This window comes from Tenrec ecaudatus, chromosome X, assembly GCF_050624435.1.
Source record: "Tenrec ecaudatus isolate mTenEca1 chromosome X, mTenEca1.hap1, whole genome shotgun sequence".
In the NCBI taxonomy this organism is placed as follows: Eukaryota; Metazoa; Chordata; class Mammalia; order Afrosoricida; family Tenrecidae; genus Tenrec; species Tenrec ecaudatus.
In genome coordinates, this window is record NC_134548.1 from 163,262,642 (window position 1) to 163,275,843 (window position 13,202).

The 13,202-nt window shown below is 44.2% G+C and overlaps 1 protein-coding gene and 1 non-coding gene across 9 annotated transcripts in view; one reads left to right on the forward strand and one right to left on the reverse strand.

The window, feature by feature from the left end:
- AFF2 (ALF transcription elongation factor 2) overlaps window positions 1–13,202 on the forward strand; it is a 599,454-nt gene that overhangs the window by 433,925 nt on the left and 152,327 nt on the right. The gene's annotated exons all lie outside the window — the stretch shown is intronic.
- Window positions 2,101–2,291, reverse strand: LOC142435134 (U2 spliceosomal RNA). The gene has a single exon (XR_012781266.1). It is a non-coding gene; the product is annotated as a U2 spliceosomal RNA (small nuclear RNA).

The following is a 13,202-nucleotide window of genomic DNA, read 5'->3' on the forward strand; positions in this document are numbered from 1 at the left end:
AGTATAAATATAGTACAAGAAGCCCTGGTGGCGTAGTGGGCTAAGCATTGAGCTAGTAGCCAAATTATCCAATCTACCAGTTTCTCTGACAGATTTAAAAGTCTCAGAAACCCATAAGGAGAAGTTCCACTTTGTCCTATAGGACCGCTATGACTGGAGTTGACATGAAGGCAGTGAATTTTTGACGTTGTTTTGGAATACGTATACCAAACCAAACCAGATGCCATCCAATGAGTTTGATTCAGTGTGGTCCTGTGTGTGTGTGTGTGTGTGTGTGTGTGTGTGTGTGTGTGTGTATAACTGGGCTCCATAGGATTTGCAGCGGCTGCCTCCTCAGAAATACATTACGAGGCCTTTCTTCCAAGGCACCTCTGGGTGGACTTGAACCTTCAGCCTTTCCATTAGTAGCTTCTCAAATTCACTACACAGCAGAAGGGCTCCCCTATAGTGATGAGGTACTGCTGAAATGAGCATTGGTTGAGAGTTACTATATGACGAAGTAGGAGCCTGTGGCAGCATTCTGATATATATTAAGTCAGGCTATGCAGAAATCTGTTTTAAGTTTCTGCAAAGGCTCCTCATTCTCTAATTGCAAGCTTGGGAATTATGCAAAAGTACTGATTTTTTTTGCATTTATTCAATTTAGTACTAATAAGGACCTCAAAGAATGGATTAAAGTTGTTTTTAGTAACATGACAGATTTTTTCTCATGCTGTAGCATTCTGGTGTCAATTTCAGAAGAGCTAAAGACGGACCTAAATCTAGATGAAACATATTTCTTATTTCTATTTTTTCCCAGGAAGACGATGGATTAGATCCCCCAAATATACATAAAACCCAAAGAGTTCCAATCACCAAGGCTCACTGGTTTAGGAAACCATGCATGCATGGCGGGGGCGCAGGGGGCAGTCTTAGATCAGAGCCTGAGAAGTAGATCCTGAGAGTGACATTCTTTGGATGCGCTTTAAGGAAAGAGAACTTTTTAAAGAAGTGGGTAGAGTGGGAGAGGAAATGTCTCAAGTCAGGCAGTCATCTCTGTTGGAACTTGGCTTCAGGCTGAGCCCATGGGAAGCCTTGTATTGGCTCACCGCGAAATAGGGAACCAGCGTTTTATGCTGCTGTTAGTTAGTCATTGGAGAGGGGCTACCGGAAGGGGTGAGGGGTGGAGGTTCTTTTGAGGTGCCCTCAAGTTCAGTCCAGAAGGAAACACCACCTGCTTCAGCACCGTCCTCACAATTATTCTCACGTTGTAGCCTATCATTGCAGTCACTATGTCAATCCTTCTGGTCTAGGGTCTCTCTCTTTTTCGCCGCCCCTCTACTTTACCAAGCATGATGTCCTTCTCCAAGGATTGGTCTCTTCTGACAACATGTCCAAAGTATGTGAGACAAAGTCCCACCATCCTCACTTCTAAGGAGCATTTTGGCTGCACTTCCTCCAAGACCATTTTGTTTGTTCTGCTAGCAGTTCATCTACGTACAATATCCTTCACCAGCACCAGGATTCAATTGAATCAGTTATTCTGCAGTCTTGCTGATTCATTGGCCAGCTTCCACGTGCATAAGAAACTTAGAAATACGAGAATCAGATGTACCTTAGTCTTCAAAGAGATATCCTTGCTCTTTAACGCTTCTAAGAGGTCTCATGGAGCAGATCTGGCCAATGCCGCATGTTCTTTTTTCATTGCTTGATGTTACTTACACGAGTATTGATTGTGAAGCCAAGCAAGATGAAATGTTTGACAATTTCCCTCTTTTCTCCGTTTATCATGATGTTACCTACTGGTCCATTTGTGAGGCTTTGTGTTTTCTTTGTACTGAGTTGCCATCCATGCTAAAGGCTGCAACAGTCTTTGGTGTGCATCATCAAGTGCTTCACATCTTGGTTTTCAGTAAGAAAGACTTTGCCATTTTAGTAGAGGAAATAGGTTCATAACCTCCTCAGCAAGGTGCTTATTTTTCCACCAAATGAATCTCCCTGCAAAGGGCCCACAGTCATGAGGGTGGGCTTACCTGCTCTGGGAAGGGTCCCTACTCTACAGTCAAGGTTCCTTGCGTTTCTTTGTGTGTGTGTGTGTGTGTGTGTGTGTGTGTGTGCGTGCGTGCACGCACCGTTCCTGGAAGTACTGCAATACCAGGTCGATGCGTGGAGTGGACGGAGCACGCTCCTATTCCAACTCCCTGCTCCAAAAATCCATTTAATATATTGTCCTCGGATAGAGGACGTATCAGATATTAAACTGATAAGAACAGATACTACACTTGATCTTAGCCAAAAGGCCGAGAAGCGATGCGTTTCCTGAACCACTTTCAAATGATCCAGGTTTTTATTGAGCAGCAAGTCCATCTTAGAATAACAAAAGGAAAATGATAGTTTCATGATTAGTGATGGTGGGCATCCAGGTGAGATGAGTACTCTTTTCTTTCAGGAGACAAACCCTATTTGAAGGACAAGACAACACAGAGGTTAACTGAGGTTCTTGTGTGTTCCTAAAAGCCAAAGCCAAACAAAACCATTACTGTGGAGTCAATTCAGACTCCTGGCACGCCACACGTGTACATGTCCGTGTAGCACTGTGATCTTTCAGAAGTAGATTACTAAGTCTTTTTTCCAAGGAGGTTCTGGTGGATGCAAACCACCAAATTCCAAACCTGTCACTAGCATGCCTCCCCAAATCTTTCTTTCCCCTAGGCCATTCGCTATTGAAGCAAGTATATGACAAGCCTAGTTATTAGGGATAGGCACACCTTATCCCTGACCCCCTATGTTTGGGACTTGAGTTGCAATCTCTGAGACTATCTTTTTCTGAGCCTACTTCACCTATAGCAGTCCTCAGTTTCACCATCCCACATCATCCCAGGCAGAGGGTGTTCAGGGAGGCAGAGGGTGTTCAGGAAGGCCACCGGCCTGCCTGTAAAGCGGACTCGATGGGCAGCTGTGAGCATTCAGTTCTAGTTAACAGTGTTGCTGCAATTACCTCGGAAGAGAAGCCTGCTACTGGGGAAATTGATGGAGTCCTGAAAAGCCCCAACCTATTTGCTTTTTCTGGTGGAGAGAAAATGTTCTGTGGAGGCAGCCCCCACCTTCTTGGCGAGCATCTCTGCTCAGTGGCTTTTCCCAGCGTCCTTAACTGAGTCTGGCTTCTGACTGGCTGGTTGGTCTGCTAGTTCACTCTCAAGCTTTGTGGTGGGACTTGATGCCAAGAGAATGCACTGGAGACCCAGAGACGGATCAGGCTGTTGTCCCACATTCTCTCTCCACTAAATCACAGTTTTCTTTTGAGGGAAGGTGGCTATTGTGAAGCTGTCAAACTGAGGCAAGTTAAATGGGCTGAAGTGAAGGTTCCTATTAATAACAATCACAGCTATCTTTGTCAGATGCAAGCTCCACAGACAGTTACAAGGCAATTCAGGCCTGATTGTGGGGGGTGGGGTGGCTGCAGGGAATAAAATTCACAAGGCAGGACGCAAGAGGGGGCGGAACTTCTCCCCTAGGACTTCATGATCTGATAGACAAGGGGGCAGCCAGACCCACATTGGGAACATACCCTCAGAATCCCATGTTGTTTCCTCAGATAGGTCAAGGAATTGTTGGTGGGCTGTGAAGGGCTTGGCAGCTAAGTCTGTGTCAAGGTCAAGGCAGCAGGAAGAGTGCTTGGCATTGATAATGATTGGAAACAGTGCTACCGGACTCTCCCTATTTGACAAGGAGTAACATGGGCGTTCTTACAGTAGTATCACTAGGCTGGAGGAGATTAGGTCATAGGTAGCCAGAAAAGAATGATTATTGTTAGATGCCTTCTAGCCAATTCCAACTCACAGTGACCCTTTGTTCCCCAGATTGACATGCCGCCCGCTGGCCCTGCACCATGCTCACCACTATTCTTTTGTTTGACCCCATGGCTGCAGCCACTGCGTCAGTCCATTGCATCGAGAGCTTTCCCCTGTTGTGCTGCCCTTCTTCTTCGTCGAACTGTGATGTCCGTCTCCAGGGACTGGACTCTCTTGACAATATGTCCACACTATAAGAGACGACGTCTCCCCATGCTTGTCTCCACGGTGCATTCGAACAACACTTCTTTCAGGACACAAGTGTTTGTGCTTTTGGCAGTCCATGGTACCTTCAATATTCTTTGTCAGCACCCCAGTTGGAACGCATCGAGTCTTCATTATTCAGTGTCCAACTGTCACATGCAGAGGAGGCCATTGAAAATGCCCTGCTTTGGGTCAGGTGTATCATAGTCCTCAAAGGAACATCCTTGCTTTGCGACACGTGAAAGAGGTCTTGCGCAGCAGAATTGCCCGATGTAATGGGCCCTTTGATCCCAACTGCTGCTCCCATGAGCATTGATTGAGCTTCCAAGCAAGACAAGCTGCTGTGCAGCTTCAACCTTTGCTCCAATCATCGTGATGCTACCTATTGGTCCAGTTGTGAGGATTTGGGTGTTCTTTACATTGAGCTTTAATCCATGCTGACGTCCGCCATTCTTGATCTTCATTAGCAAGTGATTTAGGGCCTCCCCACTTTCTGCAAGCATGGTTCTCAGGTTGTTGATGAGTCTTCTTCTAATCCCAATGCTGTGTTTTTCTTCAAATAGTCCGGCTTCTCAGATTGTTAGCTCATCATACAGATTGAGTTAGTCTGATGACAGTATATGATTGTGACACACACCTTTCCTGATTTTAACCCATGCAGTATTCCCTGGTTCTGTTCGCACAACTGCCTCTTGACCCAGGTACAAGTTGTGAATGAGCACAATGAAGGGTTCTGGAATTCCCACTCTTCTCAAGGTGGTCCACAGTTTGTTATGGCCCGCACAGACAAATGCCTTTGCAGAGTCAATGAAACACAAGTAAGCGTCTTTCCGGGAGTCTCTGCTTTGAGCCAAGATCCATCTGGCATCAGCAACAATATCCTTTGTTCCACATCCTCCTCTAAATCTATCCTGACCCTCTGGCAGTTCCCTGTCCATACACTCTTGCATAGGGAATGGAAATCCATTCAACAGTGGAGGTCCAGAACCAGTGAACGTGATGCAGTCCAGAGCATCTGGCACACTAGATCATCAAGAATACCTACCTTTCCCCTCCCAAAGGAGATTCCAGTTCCCATTTGACTTATGCTGGATGCATTGCATTGCTGTGCAAAATCATCCATCTGGTACAAAGCCACATCCTAAGCCTAGCATGCCCTTAAACCACCACTTTGATCTTGCTTCCATCAGCCGGACACCCATTGAGAGCATTCCATCCATGTTGGCAGTCATTAAAGCCTCCATGCCTGCCTGTGGGTTCTCCCAGGTGAGTGGGCAGGGGCAGAGGCAGGGGGCAGTGGGGATGGAGGAGGCTTGACCAGCAGATTAATAGCTGCCTGGGTTTCCTCCCCATCCAAATAGGTGCCTCTTCTGAAAATGATAAAGCCCTTTGCCCTGGATGAGGCTTCTGCATAGTTGTAACAGAGGAAGACCATGGCTGGAAAGGGGGTTTCTGTGGCAGACGGACCTCATTTGGGGGCAGTGTTTACAAGTGATCAGTAATGTTTCTGGAACTTTCTGGCCATGTCTGGCATACGGGGACACAGGCTTTGGCATTAGCCAGGCCTGGAATGCCCTCCCAACTTCCCTGGAAAATATATGTGAGGGAGGAATATAGTCTAATCATTTAAGTCCATTTTCCATAAACTTTTTTGTGTGAGAGAGTGAGTAAAAGAGTGAGTGAGAGAGTGAGTGAGTGATTTAACGAGTAAGTGAAAGAGTGAGTGAGTGAGAGTGAGTGAGTTAAAGAGTGAGTGAGTGAGAGAGTGAGTGAGAGTGAGTGAATGACTGATTGCATGAGTGACTCAGAGAGTAAGTGAGAGAGTGACTTAGTGAGAGAGTGAGAGTGGGCGAGTTAGAGTGAGTGAGAGAGTGAGTAAGAGTGGGTTAGTTAAAGAGTGAGTGAGAGAGTGAGTCTCCATGAACTTTTTGAAGTCTCCTTTCATGAAACTCTTTTATTGCGATGTTATTCACATGATGAGCCAGGCCATGTGCTATAGACTACTAGTACGTAGACTCTGTCTTTTCAAGGCACCTTGCTTCCTTCATCGGCCACACCAGAAGGGTTCGATTTGGAAACCCTACTAAATGAACTGTGTTTTAGCTCACACTCAACTGTAGCAGATTTAAGGGACTGACATCCTCCCTTGGACTCAAGGCTGAAACATCCTAGGGTGAGCAGAAGCAGATGACTGCTATCCCAAGGTTATGGAATTGGTGGTTATTGGGCTTTGGTTTGAATCTCTTGCTTTGAGGGTGTCCAATGAATGACACATTAACTATGTTAATGCCTGCTTTTTTCTCATGTGCATTATTCTGGTAGGCATGGTTCTGCCTCTGTGAATATGTGTTACTGAACATTTTGTCCTATCATAAACTCCCATTATTTGTATAAATAGAGCCCGGGCACTTAAGAGTTTAATTTATACAGGTCAGGAATTCATGCATTACAGTATACAGCTGGCCTATCATGTATAATTTCATTTTTTCAACAGTGCTTTATATTCTATTCCATTGGCTAAATCGACACTATCCATAGAATTACCTTATGACCCAGGGGGATGATTGATAATGTTTTCTATCATAAAATGATAATGGTGTCTCTGAAGTGAACTGGAGACTTATATAAACCATAGGTATATGAACAGATTTTGGGATCTCACTTAATTCTAACCCCAATATAAGAACAATTAATTTTTATGACATGGCCCTACTAAATGCTCACTCTCATGAAGAGATCACTGAAACTATAGGTGCTATAGAAAATTATAGTGACAAAACCAGATGGTGCCTAGCTATCAGAAAGAAAAGTATCTGAGGTCTTAAAGACTTTCCTTAAAACAAGCAGCCGTCTAAGTGAGGTGTCAGCTAAGTCCATATGGAAGAAGCGCACCAGCTTGTGTGATCCAAGGATTGTAAATAATAAAATCCAAGCTACAAGGATGGAATGGAATCAGAATTTTAAATTGTAAACACCTTGTTTGCAGAAGACTATGGATGACAGTGGAATCCCAAAATCCATTTGCAAGGTCAACACTTGGATTAAGCCTCAGGTGAACCCCGTCTGACCATAGTTGAGGGATGAATAGTCTTGCTATCATTGTAAAGTTGATTATGGCAGACATAATTGGGTTAAAGTGTAATACCTTATCATTTATGTAATCTACCTTTGACACATTTTATGTTTCATATTCACAATTGTGGAGTTTATTAGTGAAGTAACATGCTGTAGCTCAGGATCAACTTCGATGTAACAGCAACACGTTAGAAGGCAGGATAGAGATTGTCAATCTGGATAGTTTCCAACCTTTCAGAGGCCATGGGCAGCAGGCTCCCTCTCGGCTATGGCCTGCAGGCCCTCACTCTCAGCCTCTGCCTTATTCAAGCAACCGCCTCGCTCTTTAGCTGTAACCCCATTCTACCAGCACGCCTCTGCCTGAAGCTGCTGAGCTGGCTCACAGCGTGGGTCAGTGAGCCCACTGTAGCCGTCTTGCATGGTGGATCAGGACGCCCACCACAGGTACCTTGCTCTGTGGGCTGGTGAGTCCTCTACATCCACCGCCCTCCATGACTGGGAAGCCAGGCAACCGCCTCCCTCCGGTCTGGTCTCCTGGTCCCCACCACGTGTACTAGTGCTGCCTTGCTCTGCTTCGTCTCCTAGTCCGGGAGGTTTTCAGTGTAGGGACCTCAAGTCCAGAGGGTGTGTTCTGCGGCTGCTGGGTTTCATTTTTGATGACAGTGAGGTCCCGCTCAGCCCCTTATAAGCCTAGCAGAATAGCCAAATGAAAAAATCCGCTGGGTGCGTTGAAACCTGCCCCCCTGCCATCATGTCAATTCTGACTCACAGCAACCTTACTCCTGACCTTGTGGAGCTTGAGGCTGTCAGTCTTCACAGGAGCAGGCCTGCTTCATCGTCTGCCTCAGAGCAACTGTTGGGGTTAAACCCACCACAACAGCACCACCAGGACCGAAGCACCTTATTTGCAAAGTCCCAGCCAATCATTTTTTAAAAAGAAGTAAATCTTTTTATTGGGGGCTCTTATACCTCTTATAACAACCCATACATCAATTGTATCACACACTATTGTACATATGTTGCCTTTGTCATTTAAAAAATATTTTCTTTCTGTTTCAGCCCTTGGTATCAACTTCTCTTTTTCCCCACCCTCCCATAAATTATACATTAGTATTATTTTCATATCTAACACTGCCTGCTGTCTCCCTTCAACCATGTTCTTGTTGTTCGTCCCCCTGGGGAGCGGGGCAGGAATTATGCAGCATTGTAGTCGGTTCGCTGTTTTCCCCTTCTTCTCTCCCCCCACCTTCCCCCTACCCTCATGGTATCCCTACTTCCATTGCTGTTCCTGAGGGGTTTGTCAGTCCTGGATTCCATGTGTCCAGAGCTCTTATCTCTTCCAGTGTACAAGCTTCAGTCTAGGCAGATTTGTAAAGTAGACCTGGGCTAATGACAGTGGGGAGGAGGGAGCGTTAAAGAACTAGAGGGATGTTGGGTGTTCCCTGGGTGCTGTGCTGCACCCTGCTTCTGTCGTTCTTTCCTTGTGACCCTTCTGTGAGGGACTGTCCAACTGATCCCATCGGCACCTCGTGATCCCACAGGCTGGTATGCTTCTTCCATGTGGGATGTGTTGCGTCCCTGCCAGATGGCCGCTTGTTTAGCTTCAAGCCTTTAAGACCACAAATGCTATATCTTTTAATACCAGGAACCATCAGCTTACCTCACCATATTTGCTTATGCACCCATTTTGGCTTCAGCAATCATGTGGAGAAGGTGAGCATCACAGAATGCCAGGTTTTTAGGACTAAGTGTTCTTGCATTGAGGGAGGACTTGAGTAGAGACCCAATGCCTGTCTGCTACCTTAATGCTTAACATTTAAATATATGTACATAGACCTCTATCCCTTTTGTTACATATTAATGTATTTACATGTACGCATGCCTAAAGTTATGCCTCTATAAATGTCTTTTGCCTGGTAGGTCTTTATTTCTTTTTACTTTCCTCCTGTCTCACTATCATGTTTGACCTTCATTCGACTCTCAGTACTTTCTCTCGGCTACATTGCACTTGATCCAACCCCATCAGGCATGCTACGCCCTCCTCGCCATCAGTTTTAGATCTCCTTATTCCCTTGTCCCTGGGTTTGTTGGCTCCCCCCTCCCACTCACCCACCTCTTCCTCTCCCATGCCCCGACAAAGCTGTTGCCCCATTGTTTTTCCTCAGAATTGGTTAGCCTACCTATCCTATATGGATAGACATGAGAAAAAGAAAAAAAGAAAGGAAAAAAGACAAAAACACCCACCCACCAAAAAAACCCTTCTTAATGAAGCGACCCTTTAATACAGTTCATGTTGTGGTGACCCCCATAACTATAAAATTATTTTCATTGCTAGTTCATCACTGTAATTTTGCTACTGTTACGAATCAGGCAACCCCTGTGAAAGGGTCGTTCAACCCCCAAATGGGACCCACAGGTTGAGAACCGCTGCTATAAGTAGTTCCAGGTCTGTCTGCTGACCCTTCTGAGTATTTTCCAATCTGGTCTGGTGAAGCGCCACACCCCACCCGCTGATTCCCAGGTCTATTGTCAGGATTCCTTGGGACCACATTGTTTTGTTCCCCTTGTTGGTCTGCTGCGCTCCCTCTGTGTTCCACTCTCGTAGGAGGGGGGGCAGACCAGGCACAATCTCCACTCTGTGCCTCCAGTCCCCACCAATCATTTTGTGGGAATTATATCACCATGGCTGGAAAGACCATATGAAAAGGAACCTATTGCCCTGCAACTGCTTGCTCATCCTTGGGGACCTGCGTTTCATGTTCCCACTCCAGAGACATAAGCTAAATGAGGTTCCAGTCCCCTGCCCCTGGAACACCCTGGCAACGGATTTGAATATAAAACTGTTCAGTGTCTGCTTTCCCCCGTAGACTGAGCTTCATAAGGTTAAGAACCCTGTTTCTTCATAATTTTATCCTCAGCATCTAAAATCACATATTTTTACAGTAAGTAAATAATTTTTTATTATCATTACATTCCATAGTACAATCCCATCAACAATACTGTACAATTGCTACCACAATCAGTTTCAAAACATTTTAGTTCTTCTTGAACTCCGTGACATCAGCTCCCCTTTATTCTCTCCCTCCTCCACCTTACCCCCCAGGAACCTTTAGTCCTTTTTTCTCTATAAGTTTTTTTTGGGGGGGGCATATGTTACACAATCCAGTATAACCATTCACATACAATTCTGTTGTTTGAGCCCATCAAGTGGGGTGATACAGTCATCAATGCTATCCGCTCCCTATTCCCCCTCCCTCCCTTCTCTTCCCGTGCCCTAAGGGACCCATTACTGCTGTTACTGTTCCAGAACGGTTCTCTATCTAGGCTTGGCTTTCATGTACTGAATGATCTTAAATATACAAATGAACATATGCAAATCTAACATAACCAATGAGGTAAAGCAAATAAAAACCATAATAGTAAAGGGAGGGAATATTAAATAACTAGAGGATAGGTATATGGTTCACCAGTATTATATCACCCCCTGGATTTATCATCCCTTCCATGTGGTCCTTCTTAGAGGGACTGTCTTTGATACATTTTGAATTTGTTTCAGTTATTAATATTTTCTACTTTTTATTTTTTCTGGGTTTTTTTCCTAGTCTTTATTCTTGGTTTTGTTTTTTATTTGCTTATTTTTGCTTCCTGCTTGTGTTTTGAAGGAGTTTTTGCGTATGAATCCAGGGTAGCTAAATCTAAAGAGATAATAACTGGAATAAAAATGTTCTAGGGGCAAATAACACTTTGTTTAAAGAGTACAGTGCAATGTTTTATAGTATATGCATAGATTTGTCCAACCACTGCCACATTCTATTATGGAACATTCTTGTCACCCCTGAAAAAGCGTATGTCCATTCTCAGCTGTTCTTCATCTAACCCCCCGAACTGGCCACCACCATTCTGCTTTCTCTCTCTCCGTCTCGATGGTTCATACAATGTATGTCTTTTGGGGTCTGCCTGATTTAGTTGTCACATTTTCAGATTGCTAATCCATGTCAATTTGGGGGGGGGTGTTAACATGGTACACCTACACATAGAACTACCATATGACCCAGCAATTACTGTACCCTCACTAACATGCTAATGTCCATCTTTTTTCACTAATAGCCCTCCTCAAGGAGTCAGAGTGGTATTGCATGATAATATTGATTTGTATTTTCCTAATGACGATGAGGCTGAAAACTCTTGGTGCTGTGGAATAAGCATTGGGCTGCTAACCACACGATTGGTAATTCAACCCCATCAACTGCTCTGTGGGAGAAAAAAGATCCTGTATGCTCCCATAAAGATTTGCAATCTCAGAGGCCCTACACAGAATTGATGTGGGTCTGAATCATCTCCATGGCAGTGGGCTTTGGGTAATGGGCTTATTTTCCCTTTTAATGTATTCATTGGAAATTTTCTATTTAAATTTGTCTGCTATTCTTTAATTGGGTTACCTGTCCTTCTATTGTTGCGTTTCCAGGTTTTTTATATATTCTGAACACTAGACTCTTAACAGATCTATCATCTGCAAATGTTGTCTCCCATTCTGTGGGTTGTCTTCTTGATTTTTCTAAGGCTGACTTTCCTCACCTTGAAACAGAAAAAAATATATAACCTCCCAGATTACTTGGGAAGATTCGCGAGATGATCTGTTAGAGCATTTTTAGAAGTGAAAGAACACACATTATGCTAACCTCACTATGGACTGGCTGTTATCCTTAGCTAGTATCGTCTAAATCATGAGTCCCTAGGTGGTGCAGGTGGTTAAGCACACAACCCTGAACCAAATAGTCTGCAGTTCAAATCCCTCATCCATCTCTGAGAACAAAGCCTTGGTGATCTACTGCCCCAAAGTCACAGATTTGCAGACACTGTGGGGCAGTTTTACTCTGCACTCACCAGGTTGCCTTGCGTTAAAACTAATGCAATGGCAAGCAGTAAAAGAATAACTGTCGAACACAGATTCATCCAGGTGCAGGCTCTCCTATCCTAGCTACACACTTAGCAGACATTATCTGAAAGATTGAAACTAAATCCATTGTCACGGAGTCTATCCCAATTCATAGGAAGCCTAGAGGACAGAGGAGAAGTGTCCCATAGGGTTTCCAAGTCTGTGAGCGTTTAAGGAAGAAGACTGCCACACCTTTAGCCCCTAGGGTGGCTGATGGATTCGAACTGGCTGGTCTTTCTGTTAGCAGCCAAATGTTTAACCATTGTACCAACCAGGGCTCTTTGAAGGTTACCAGTTCTTTATTTTTCTCAGCAGCTTATTTCCAGATGGATGAAGTTATTTTATTTGTGTGGGGTGCATTTTTTATCCTGAATACATGTTATAGTATTTGATAGTAGCTGGCAACTATTGGCCAGTCTTGGAATCTGCCACTCCATTTGTTTCTCTATCTAGACAGCTAGACATACTTTATTTATTGTACTTTACTTTATTGCATTTCTCAGATATTAGACATTGTTTAACACATTAAATGTTTGTGACAGCCTTAAATCACACAATTCCATCAGTGCTATTTTTCTAATAGTTTGTGCTCATTTTGTATCCAAGTGTCACATTTTGGTAATTCAGAAAATCATCCTTACTTATTTAATCTCTATTCTGAGCAAATAATCTAAGAAGCTGCACTCTCTGAAGGAGAACTCAGCATCAGGATTGAAGGAAGACTCATTTACAGATGACACGACCATGCTTGAGAAAAGATAGAAGTCATGGAACACTTGGTGATGAAGATCAAATCCTACAAACTTCAATATGGATTACACCTCAATGTGTTTTTTATAAAAAATTCCTTACAACTGGACCAATAAACAAAGTTGTAAACAGAAGAGACATAGACGTTGTCAAGGATTTCATTTGACGTGGATCCACAATCAAGGCTCATGGGAGCAGCAGTCAATAAATCAAATGACACAGTTAGTGCATTCGGCAAATCTGCTACCAAAGGACCTCTTTAAAATGCTGAAGAGTAAAGAAGTCCCTGTGAGGCCTAAGGTGAGCCTCACGCCAGCCATGGTATTTTCAGAGGCCTCGTGTACTTAGGAAAGCTGAACAATGAAGAAGGCAGACTGCAGAAGAAGACTGAACATACCATGGACTGT